The following is a 12,048-nucleotide window of genomic DNA, read 5'->3' on the forward strand; positions in this document are numbered from 1 at the left end:
GGCCTGCTAAGCTAGGTAACTGTAGTCCACTGTTGGCTACATAAAAAAAAAATGGGCAAGAAAAGCCCTTAAAAAGAAGAAATGCGAGTGGCGATGTCCTTAAAGCGGGGGTTCACCCTAAAATATCTATATACTGTTATATCCAGCATACTGCTGACATCAACAGTATGCTGGATTTTTTTTTTTTTTGGGCTGTACTTACGTTTTTTCGTTGTTTTCACCCGGCTTCCGGGTTCTCGCTCCCCCGGGGAGTAGGCGTTCCTAAGACGACGCATATATGATTGACGTGCGGGTAAAGCGCGTCATCGCCTTCCGAAAATACCCGAGGGGGACTCGGCACTTTACGGCGCCTGCGCAGTCAGAAGGCGATGACGCGCTTTACCCGCACGTCAGTCGTCTCCTGGGAGGATCAACACTCACTCCCAGGAGACATTGCGCAGAGCTCCCCGTCGGGGAAAAGGAGCGACACGCCCACTCCCCGCAAGCAAGAAGACCCGGAAGTGCGGCTGAAGACAGGTAAGTGTACACATTGAAAAAAAATGACAACGCTACAAGCCTTTATTAAGGCTGCAGATAGGTTAGCAAAAAAGTTAATTTTGAGGGTGAACCTCCGCTTTAAGGCTGGATTCACACCTATGCCTTTTTAATGCTTTTTGCATTTTTCAGATTTGCACTACAGAACGTTTTCTATAGGAAACCATGTGAAATGGACTGTAGTGCAAATCTGAAAAATGCAAAAAGTACTAAAACTGCATAGGTGTGAATCCAGCATAAAAGCTCTACATTTGATGCTAGTTCTCACAATATATATGTTCACACACACATTTTTTAAGTAGCTAGCAAAAAAATGAATAGCCAATTAGAAGAGAACATAACAAAACCAGTGTTTGCTGCAATATCTCCTATCTCATATCATCATGCTCCTTGACAGCACATGAACTGCTTACTCTTCTCCTGTGTTTTTTCCTCTTCCAGTCTTATCTCTGCTGTACAGGGACAACAAGAGGCTGATAGTAGGTCAAATTCAGGTACTTACCCTGCATGCATTTAAAGATACATTTAAGAATTTATTACTGATTACAGAGCTGCAGTCATTTGTATCTGCTTGAAATTCAGCTTTAACCGCTTCCTGACCGCCGCATGTAGATATACGTCGGCAGAATGGCACGTACAGGCACATTGGCGTACCTGTACGTCCCTGCCTTTCCGTGGGTCGGGGGTCCGATCGGGACCCCCCCCCCCACTACATGCGGTGGTCGGGTTCCCTCGGGGAGCGATCCGGGACGACGGCGCGGCTATTCGTTTATAGCCGCTCCGTCGCGATCGCTCCCCCGAGCTGAAGAACGGGGAGAGCTGTATGTAAACACGGCTTCCCCGTGCTTCACTGTGGCGGCTGCATCGATCGAGTGATCCCTTTTATAGGGAGACTTGATTGATGACGTCAGACCTACAGAAACACCCCCCTACAGTTGTAAACACACACTAGGTGAACACTAACTCCTACAGCGCCCCCTGTGGTTAACTCCCAAACTGCAACTGTCATTTTCACAATAAACAATGCAATTTAAATGAATTTTTTGCTGTGAAAATGACAATTGTCCCAAAAATGTGTCAAAATTGTCTGAAGTGTCCGCCATAATGTCGCAGTCACGAAAAAAAAACGCTGATCGCCGCCATTAGTAGTAAAAAAAAAAAAAAATAATAAAAATGCAATAAAACTATCCCCTATTTTGTAAACGCTATAAATTTTGCGCAAACCAACCGATAAACGATTATTGCGATTTTTTTTTACTAAAAATAGGTAGAAGAATACGTATTGGCCTAAACTGAGGAACAAAAAAAATGTATATATGTTTTTGGGGGATATTTATTATAGAAAAAAGTAAAAAATATTGAATTTTTTTCAAAGTTGTCGCTCTATTTTTGTTTATAGCGCAAAAAATAAAAACCGCAGAGGTGATCAAATACCACCAAAAGAAAGCTCTATTTGTGGGGAAAAAAGGACGCCAATTTTGTTTGGGAGCCACGTCGCACGACCGCGCAATTGTCTGTTAAAGCGACGCAGTGCCGAATTGTAAAAACCCCTTGGGTCATTTAGCAGCATATTGGTCCGGTCCTTAAGTGGTTAAGTTCTTATAACCCAAAGTTTTGGATGGTAGAGCTCTTCCAGGATAAATGGGTTGTGTTGATGTGCAGAGGGGGGTAATCACTCCTCACCTCGGCCTCCCAAGTGATGTCAGGGATTTCATCACACCCATCACACTCTCTCTATTCATCGGCCTGTGTCCTGCCAGGCTGACATTGATGTAAAGGAAAGATCCACATTGTTATTGCTTTGTGTTGTCTCATTTCATGGTCCTGCCTGCTTTGTATAATGCTGAGCAGGTTCAACAAATCTGCTGACTTTCTCAAGATTTACTGGGCAAGGAATGAATAAAAGAGATCCATTATGGGGAATTTTGTTTTTCTGCCCTGAAGTTAGCCAGGGGGAATTTATTCATGAAAGGGATGCAAGGGCATAACTACAGGCCAAGGGGCCCCCAAAACTGGGATTCCTGACAATAAACATCATTGACCTTTATGTAAAGTTCTTCACATTTTCTGTGAGTCTGTGTGCATCACATGTAGGGCTGCCTATTCATATTAATGGTCTGCCCTATGCTTGAACAATGCACAAAATAAAGCCTAGTACACACAGGTCGAATGTTGGATGGCATCGGAGAGTTTATATTGGCTATAGCTGCTAGCAATAATCACATGCAAAATCCAACATGCTGGATGTACCCATATCTGATGGATCAACTTGGGTACAATCAGCCTGTCCGTCAGTGGCGGTGCGTCCATAGAGGGCGCAGGAGCGCCGCCCCCTCTCGCTCCTGCACCGCCACTGAAAACAATACATAGATTCATGCATTGCAGCTGGTTGGCTGTGGAAGTGTCTATCGGAGCCAGTGGCTCTGATAGGCTTTCCGATTACAGCCTGAGGGCTGTAATCGGCTTCCAAATAGTTAACCAGAGGATGCACGGGGTGTACGTTACCTGGTTAATACTGACACGCATCTCAGCCAATCAGGTTCACCGTATCTGGTTACCGGTAACCTGATTGGCTGAATCGACATCGAGGGCGGGAGAAGACATCGAGGGATCGTGGAGGAGGATCCGAGGATGGCTGACCAAGAAAGGTAAGTGCCCAATGGGCCAATCTGGCGGTATTTTGGGGCAATCTGGCAGCATTTTAGGGGCAAACTGGCAGCAATTGATGGGCACAGTGGCGACAATGGCATGGCACAGTGGCTGTGTTTGGCATGGCACAGTGGTGACAATTGATGGGCACAGTGGTGACAATGGCATGGCACAGTGGCAGCATTTGGCATGGCACAGTGACGACAATTGATGGCACAGTGGCTGCGTTTGGCATGGCACAGTGGCGACAATTGATGGGCACAGTGGGGACAATGGCATGGCACAGTGGCGACAATTGATGGCATGGCACAGTGGTGACAATTGATGGGCACAGTGGCGACAATTGATGGCACAGTGGCTGGGTTTGATGGCATGGCACAGTGGCGACAATTGATGGGCACAGTGGCTGCATTTGATGGCAATCAAAAAAGAGAAAAAATTAAAAAAAAACTCACATAATGTAAAACTGCAAAAGAGCTTTTATTGATGCAAAAAAAGGGGGAATTAAAAATACACTGTAAATGAAGTAATCAGCGCAATGTATAAATTCAAGGCTTGCAAAACACAAGAAAGGTTCAGATCGTGTACACAGCAGGGCAAGCGTGGCGACGACACGTACGTTAGCTCCGGGTGCCCCCCTTGCTTCATTTATGTGAGTATTTGTACCCCCTATTTTTTTTTTTTTGCATCAATAAAAGCTATTTTGCACTTTTACACTATGTGAGCTTTTTTCTATTTCATAATTATGGTGACACCTTATTCCATCATACCTATTGAGAGGTACCTGGAATACATATGATACATATCCTGGGATTTTAAGTGATTCCTGGAGGTTTGAAGTTTTGGCATATGGGGATACACTATACTATACAAATGAGGGTGAACCTTGGCACCCCAGATGTTTTGAAACTACATTTCCCATGATGCTCATGCACAGAATAGCAGAGCATCATGGGAAATGTAGTTCCAAAACATCTGGGGTGCCAAGGTTTGCCATCACTGGACCATACCATGCGTGTTTGACACCATATTAGAGTCCATGAACATCGGTAAGAGTCTATCTTGTATTGGTGGTCATAGCTCCCAACTGTCCCTGATTTTGAGGGAATTTCCCTCTGTCTATCTTTCCCCTTCATTTTGGTCTGATCTATATAATTGTATATAAAATGCACTTTTTATCTTTCAAAAAGTGTTTTTCAGTGCTAAACCTTTCATCCAAATTCTAAATTGCTGCATTCTTACATTTTAAAAGCCAATATAAAGGAATAGTAGTGGTAAAAAAAATCTTGTGGATTTAATTAACCTTTTTTGGGGGTTAATTCTCCTGTGTGTGGAAAGGGGACGTGCCCTATGCCTACACACATTTGCTAGTAGGTGTCCGTGATTCCCATTTCAAAATGTTGGGAGGTATGTTGGTGGTGGATCACATGGTGGAATGGGATCACTGATATGCCTATGACCAGAATCGCTGTCATGATTGCACATACTACGTACTACTACTGGACTTTTTGATCTTTCCTTTCTATGAATTTTAGTTCTTACAGGTAAGTATTCCCTTTGCACAAGGGTAGTTGGGGACAAGACACAGCACCAGCCACTTTAAACCCTTGTTGGAAAACATGATCAGCAGGGTTTTGGGGAACTCTGGAAGTCCGGGCAAAGATTCTATGAGTACCAATCGAAGTCCTGGCAGGGATTCTATGAGTCAGGGGCGTCCCTAGGGGGGGGCCAGAGGGGGCCCTGACCCCCCCAACATCATGCTGTGCCCCACCATGTGCCCCCCCAAAAAAAAAAAAAAAAAAAATTATTTTTTTTATTTTTTTGCAATTTTTGTATTTTGCTCCCCGAGAGGGAGAGCGTCCCCAGTCAGCTCTGCGGGGGATTCCTCCCCCTCCCTCTGCTCGCCATCACTGCATAATGCGAGCGCTCACACAACCAGATATTCTAGCCTGGACCGTGTTTAAGTGTGTGCACTGCAGACTGCAGTACACTGTAATCACTGAACTACATTATCTCCATTATCTCCATCCCTTCTCTCTCCCCCCATCTGTCTCCCTCCCCCTCTCATGTTCTTTCAAAACATTCACAATTTACTTTCACTTTCAGTTAGGCAGATAATATACGGTGCAAATTTCTTTCCTGCATCCACAGATTGCAGGAAAGAAACTTGCATGATTCCCCCATCAACAGACAGTGGTGACAGGGGAATATCCCTCCTGTCCAGCAATTATATTCTCCCGACAAACAGTGATTATCACCAGTGGCTATACAGCAACCACTAGTGATAATTATAAGAGAATCTGCTCATTAATGGTTCAAATCTCAGCCGGTTTCTGCTGAACCAGCTGAGATTTAAACTGTCTATGGCTGGTCTTAGCTCTTAGGCAGCCCATACATTGATTAACACTGTGGAGTGTCGGCTTCCTGGCGTGATCGGGCATGTGGGATTTCAAACACACCCGAGCCCATCTCTATTGGTTGTAGACAGTTGAGCTCCCTGCAAGTTGCTTAGCAGCAGTGGACCCTTCTCTGACATGCTGATCGGGATGCAATCCAGGTGATGCTCTTAGTCAAATCCTAGTCATAAATATCAGAGATTTTATTGATCAAAGCCCACACTTTACAGGCATAGAGCCCACATGGCTGCTGATCATATGGTTGATTATATTTATGTGGTTGTACTCTTGATGCTAATAATTACTGTGTTTATTAGATCTGACTGGGAGCATCACCTGGATCACATGCCGATCAGCATGTCAACAGAGAAGGTTATACAGCATTACTGCTGCTAGGTGACCAGCTGGGGGCTCAGCTCTCTATAACCAATAGTGCCAGCCTTCCCCTGTATGCACCCATAATGTCACCAGCACTAGGTCCTAATAGACTGCCGCCGCTGCCAAGGAGACAGATGCCAGACCAGCACTGTAAATAGCAGGGCCAGGACAGCTGGGGATCCCCACTGTGGCAGAACACCAGGGCCCGGTGGCAAGACAACCTTTGCAACAATGATGGTTCTCCCACTGCTTTGGACCCTTATATTTTCTTGGTGTGCTGGTGACATATCTCTTGTTTTCTGCCACCCTGGGGGGCCCCAGTATAGTAGGGAGGGAGCTCACTGCAGAACATATGAAAGGGCCCATAGTGGGATCGTAGTAAAGGGCCCCAGGATATATATATATATATATATATATATATATATATAATTGCATTTTATAGTTGGCCCCCCTACTTTTGTCCCTGTCCCCCCATGTGCCCCCCCTAAATATGAAAGCTGGAGACGCCACTGCTATGAGTACCATTGGAAGTCCTGGCAAGGATTCTGTGAGTACCATTGGAAGCCCTGGTAAGGATTCTATGAGTACCAATGGAAGTCCTGGCAGGGATTCTATGAGTACCATTGGAAGCCCTGGCAGGGATTCTGTGAGTACCATTGGAATTTATTAAAATGCTTGTAAAACAACAGCGCAGTCTTATGCAGCGTACAGACGGTCGTTTTTTGTGATGAAAAAAAATGTCGTTTTTAAAAACGTCATTTAAAATGACCGTGTGTGGTGAAAATGTTGTTTTATGTCTTCTGAAAAACGACAAAAAAAAAAACTCGAACATGCTTGAATTTTTTGTGTCGTTTTTCAAAACGTTGTTTTTTGTGTCAATTAAAATGATAGTGTGTGGGCAAAACAACGTTTAAAACGATGTTTTTAAACCCGCGCATGCTCAGAAGCAAGTTACTGTATGAAGCTAGCTTCAATGGAAAAGAGTGCTGAACGTAACCGCGCTTTGCTGGAGCATTTTGAAAAAACGATGGTGTGTAGGTAACGTCGTTTTTGAAAATGAAGTTTAAAAAACGTCGTTTTATTTCATGATTTAAAACGTCGTTTTATTTCATCACAAAAAACGACCGTCTGTACACGGCATTACACACGTGCCTCGATGCGCTGGCGGGATAAAAACAGAACAGAAAAGGGTCAGAAACTACATCGATCAAACAAGTAACAATAAAACAATAACAATCAGCGAACAAGATATATAAAACATACAAATTTAAAAATATAAAATTTAGAGCTATTAGAATGTTTAATATTTAAGTCACCCTGAAAGCCTGGATATATAGCCATGTTTTTAACAATCTCCTAAACTTTAGGAGATCATTCTCAAGTCTTATATGAAAGGGCAAGGAGTTCCAGAACTGCGCTCCTTGAACTTCCAGGGTCCTCCCACCGCATTTTTTTTGGCAAATTTGGGGATGTTCAACAAAGCCAAATTCTCAGACCGCAGCGATCGGGTAGGCACATGTCTGATGAATTTTTCTCTAAGATAGCCCGGTCCAAAACCATGGATGGCCTTATGCACAAGACACCCCGTCTTGAACTGAGCCCGTTGTGCCACGGGCAGCCAGTGCAAGGCCTGTAGGGATAGAGTGATGTGGTCGTACCGGCCCACACCCGTGAGTAGCCTAACAGCGGCATTCTGAACAAGCTGAAGCTTGTGCAAGATGTTCTTAGACACACCCATGTACAGGGCATTGCAGTAATCGAGTCGACTACCAACCATTGCATTGACCATAGAGATTTTATCAGAGTCCTCGATAAAGCGAAACGTAGATCTCAGGAGTCTCAAGTGGAAGTGACATACACTTACCACTTGATTCACCTGGCTACGCAATGCCAACTTAGAATCAAGGATAACCCCCAGGTCCCTGACCTTAGAGACTGGTGCCAGACTCGGTTTAAAAGAGTCAGGCCAGTCGGGATTCTTACTAGGGCAATCATGGTTACTGAAGATCATAGTTTCAGTTTTGGAGCCATTAAGCTTGAGGTAATTGGCTCCCATCCAGGTTCTAATCTCCTCCAAACAAGAGGCAAGATCCACTTGCCTCTCGTTAGTCCTGGGGAGGCCAAAGTTTATCTGGAAGTCCTGGCAGGGATTCTATGAGTACCATTGAAAGTCCTGGCAAGGATTCTGTGAGTACCATTGGAAGTCCTGGCAAGGATTCTGTGAGTACCATTGGAAGTCCTGGCAAGGATTCTGTGAGTACCATTGGAAGTCCTGGCAAGGATTCTGTGAGTACCATAACATGCACATCATTGCTGTGGTTCGGCTTCCTGCTAGTGATAAGGATGGTTATACCTGCACAGTATGTAGGCACGGCCACTCATAGTTTCCACCAGGGCTGTATATGGTAAAAGTTGGGAAACAGTCAGGAGACAGTTACCACCCAATGGCAAGAAGGGTCTGAACAAGTACTTTCATGGCAGGATCACCAAGTATCATTTCAATGAAAGCTGCAAAGTTAAAAAGAAAGCAACTTGCAACACCTTAAAGCTTGTAAAAGATTTACTGATCGAGTTCAGATTGACTTCAATGTAGCAATGAACATGATGAATACTCATAAACTGCAATGAAAGCATGGACGCCCCATGTATTGGCGGTGCTCCAAACATTTTTCTCTTTTATATTAATGATTTGTAAGTAAAAGCTGTAAATATAAAATCCACTAATAAATACTGTATTCTGTGAGATGTGATCAAATAAAAACAGGTATTTCTGGATTCAGATTGCTTCCTGATGTCCGACCAACTTCTACTATCTCTGGGCCCCTCTAATCTTTACACAATTAAGCTGCACATTCATTCATTACTTGTAATACTAAAGAACGCTCCCAATGAGTAGACGGGTCTGTGGAACAAAAGGTGGCCAGAGAGCCTGTTGTTCCAATTTAGCAAATGGCATCTGTAATTGGCTCTTTCCGCCCAGCCCGCGCACCTGCTGCAGATGGAAGACATTAAATTCTGAATACTTTTTCCTTTATAAATCCTTGACAGGGGCTCGATGGGCTCCAAACTTTAACCCCATCACTGCATGAACACCTCTGAAAGGAAACCTGCACTGAGATAAACACAGACTGGCATTGCTAAAATGCTTTTGATAGTACTTGCAGTCTCTGGCTGTCATGTTTTTTGAATCAACAACCTGAAACAAGCCAGCAAAGTTAGATCTCCTGGTCTGCATACTGGATCCAGGTCATACTGTGGGTAAGTGCAGCATGGTGTGGTAGGCAGAAAAAACTCAAGTCCAGGTGCAAAAACAGGAATGAAACAGAAGTTCAGCAATATACAGGGAAAAATGTTGTCCCTACAACCAATCTACCCCTGGTTACACCCTCTCGGTCACAGAGAGGCAGCATCCAATTGCCTGCTGGCACCCCATGTGACTTTGGCAGCCATCTCGGGTCAGGCAGAGTCTATTAAAGACCCTGGCTCCTTGTTTACCGTGCATTTTTCAAGTGGCTAGAAGAGCCACTCAAAAGATTGTGGAGGAGTAGGGAAAGTTTAGGGACACGTAGAGTTGCCACCACATCCCTTTAAAATTGAACACTAATGCCGCGTACAGACGGTCGTTTTATGCGATGTAAAAAAACGACGTTTTTGGTGTGTGGGAGAAAACTTAGTTTTATGTCTTCTGAAAAATGATCAAAAAAAATTGAAGCATGCTTCAATTTTATGTGTCGTTTTTCAAAACGTAATTTTTTACTTCAAATTGACCGTGTGTAGCAAAAAACGACGTTTCAAACGACGTTTTTACATCCGCGCATGCCCAGAAGCTAGTTATGAAGCGAGCTTCAATGGAAAAACGTGGTGAACGTAACCTCGCTTTGCTAGAGCACTATGAAAAAACAATGGGGTGTAGGCAACATCGTTTTTGAAGTTTCAAAAACGTCGTTTTTTACTTCACAGAAAATGTCGTTTTTTTACATCGCATAAAACGACCGTCTGTACGCGGCATAAGGCCCCGGATAGATCCGATGGTGTGTACGGGGCCATACTGTATTAATTACACAGGTTCTGTGGCTAATTAAGGTGGTAATTAATTGCACCTTATAAGGATACCCAACCTTGGAATTTAGAATTTTTTCTTTTCCAGCATTTTGGATGTTGACTGTCGGATAGCTTCATTATAAGCTCTCTGACAGTGTCTAATATTATACATATAATATTTATATTAGTGTGGGTATCAATCGCTGGACAGTATACTTTCTTTGTGTACTGGTTTCAGATCCTGCGGTTGTAATTAACTGCGGATTTGTTTGTAGTAATTTATACTGTATGTTGGCTTCATTGTATTAATACAGTAGTCCTAGATATTTGGACAGATTTGAAGCCTGTCAATATTTCTTAATATTAATTTTATAACTGGTTTAGTATTTAGTGACAGTTATACTTAGCATTGTATTTCAGAGAAGGTAGTTCCTGATACGATGCTTAATTTGACTAGTGGCGAGTCAATATGCTGCTTTTTAACTTGCTAAATGGGTTTGTAGATTTCCATTAGCATATATGTTTTTATATTTACCGCTTCTTTTAAATTTGGTAGTTTTTCCCTATAGTTTGAGTACTGGCAGGGATCCCAATTTGAAAATGGCGGCCGATGCCCGCGATCTCCAAGGTTCAGAGCTGGGCGGTCCCGGGTGTTGTGTACTGTTATAAGAGTGGCGAGTCAGCACGTCGCTCGTATCCCCTGGAAGAAGTCATCCTTGTGACGAAACGGCGTAGGGAGGAGCGACGTGCTGACGTCACCACGATCCACGCTGTCTACCCGGAAGGACGAGCAGACAGCAGAGCCGGCCGGCTATACGATTATCGATCGCACTTTTTAACCGTTTTTCATGTGAGTGCAATATCTTTTTACATTAAACCATTTTAAAACGATATCACACCATGTGAGTGTTTTTCTCCTTTGGGTAACATCTATGGAGAAAGTTGGTCTGACATAGAGGATTGGTGATACAGGAGAGAGAGTGGCAGTCTATCCAGGATCCATATTGACCCATGTTGTACATGCTTGAATTTATTCTTGCTCTGGTAAGCAGCTGATACATAAGTGGTGGTGGATTTGTCATCTGAGTCACAAGATTTATGCCTGGATATTTAGCTTCACTTATTCGGAAAACTTCCTGTCACTTCCTGCATTCCTCTGTGATACTTCATATATGGACTTTTGCACTAATTTACCTTTCAGTTTTGCACTGGGAATTTGTGCACTATAATACATAATTGAACATTTATGTTAATTCAACTTGCAGCGCAGCTTTTCTTTTTATATTGTATTTGTGTGTGTATCTTACATATAAGTTGCAGCAGCCTTTTTTCATTTTTATTTTTATATTTATTATTTTTATTATTTTTATTTTTATTATTTTTCTCACATATGTTTATAGTGTCATCACTAATTCACTTATAGACCTGCGCAGTATCTTCCTATTTTGTATATTTGGTAATTAAAGGGGTTGTATGGGTTTGTTTAAAAAACCAACAAACATGTCATACTTACCTCCACTGTGGAGCTCGTTTTGCACAGAGTGGCCCAGATCCTCGTCTTCTGGGGTCCCTCGGTGGCTGTCTCGGTTCCTCCCTGCTTCTGGTAACCCCCCTGGGAAACACTTTTCCAAGGGGGTTACCTTGCGGGCACGCTTCTGAGTCTTGTATCCAGCGTCCATAGCTGCCGACTACAGGACTCGGCCCTGTCCCCCCGCCCTTGCGCCATTTAAGTGGATTGACAGCAGCCATCAATCTATCCAATTAAAGCGGGGGTTCACCCTTAGAGGGCACTTTTTCCCCTTAGATTCCTGCTCGTTTTCTCTAGGGGAATCGGCTATTTGTTTTAAAATATGTGCAGTACTTACCCGTTTACGAGATGCATCCTCTCCGTCGCTTCCGGGTATGGGCTGCGGGAATGGGCGTTCCTTCTTGATTGACAGTCTTCCGAGAGGCTTCCGACGGTCGCATCCATCGCGTCACGATTTTCCGAAAGAAGCCGAACGTCGGTGCGCAGGCGCAGTATAGAGCCGCACCGACGTTCGGCTTCTTT

This window comes from Rana temporaria, chromosome 7 (genome assembly GCF_905171775.1).
Source record: "Rana temporaria chromosome 7, aRanTem1.1, whole genome shotgun sequence".
Classification (NCBI taxonomy): domain Eukaryota; kingdom Metazoa; phylum Chordata; class Amphibia; order Anura; family Ranidae; genus Rana; species Rana temporaria.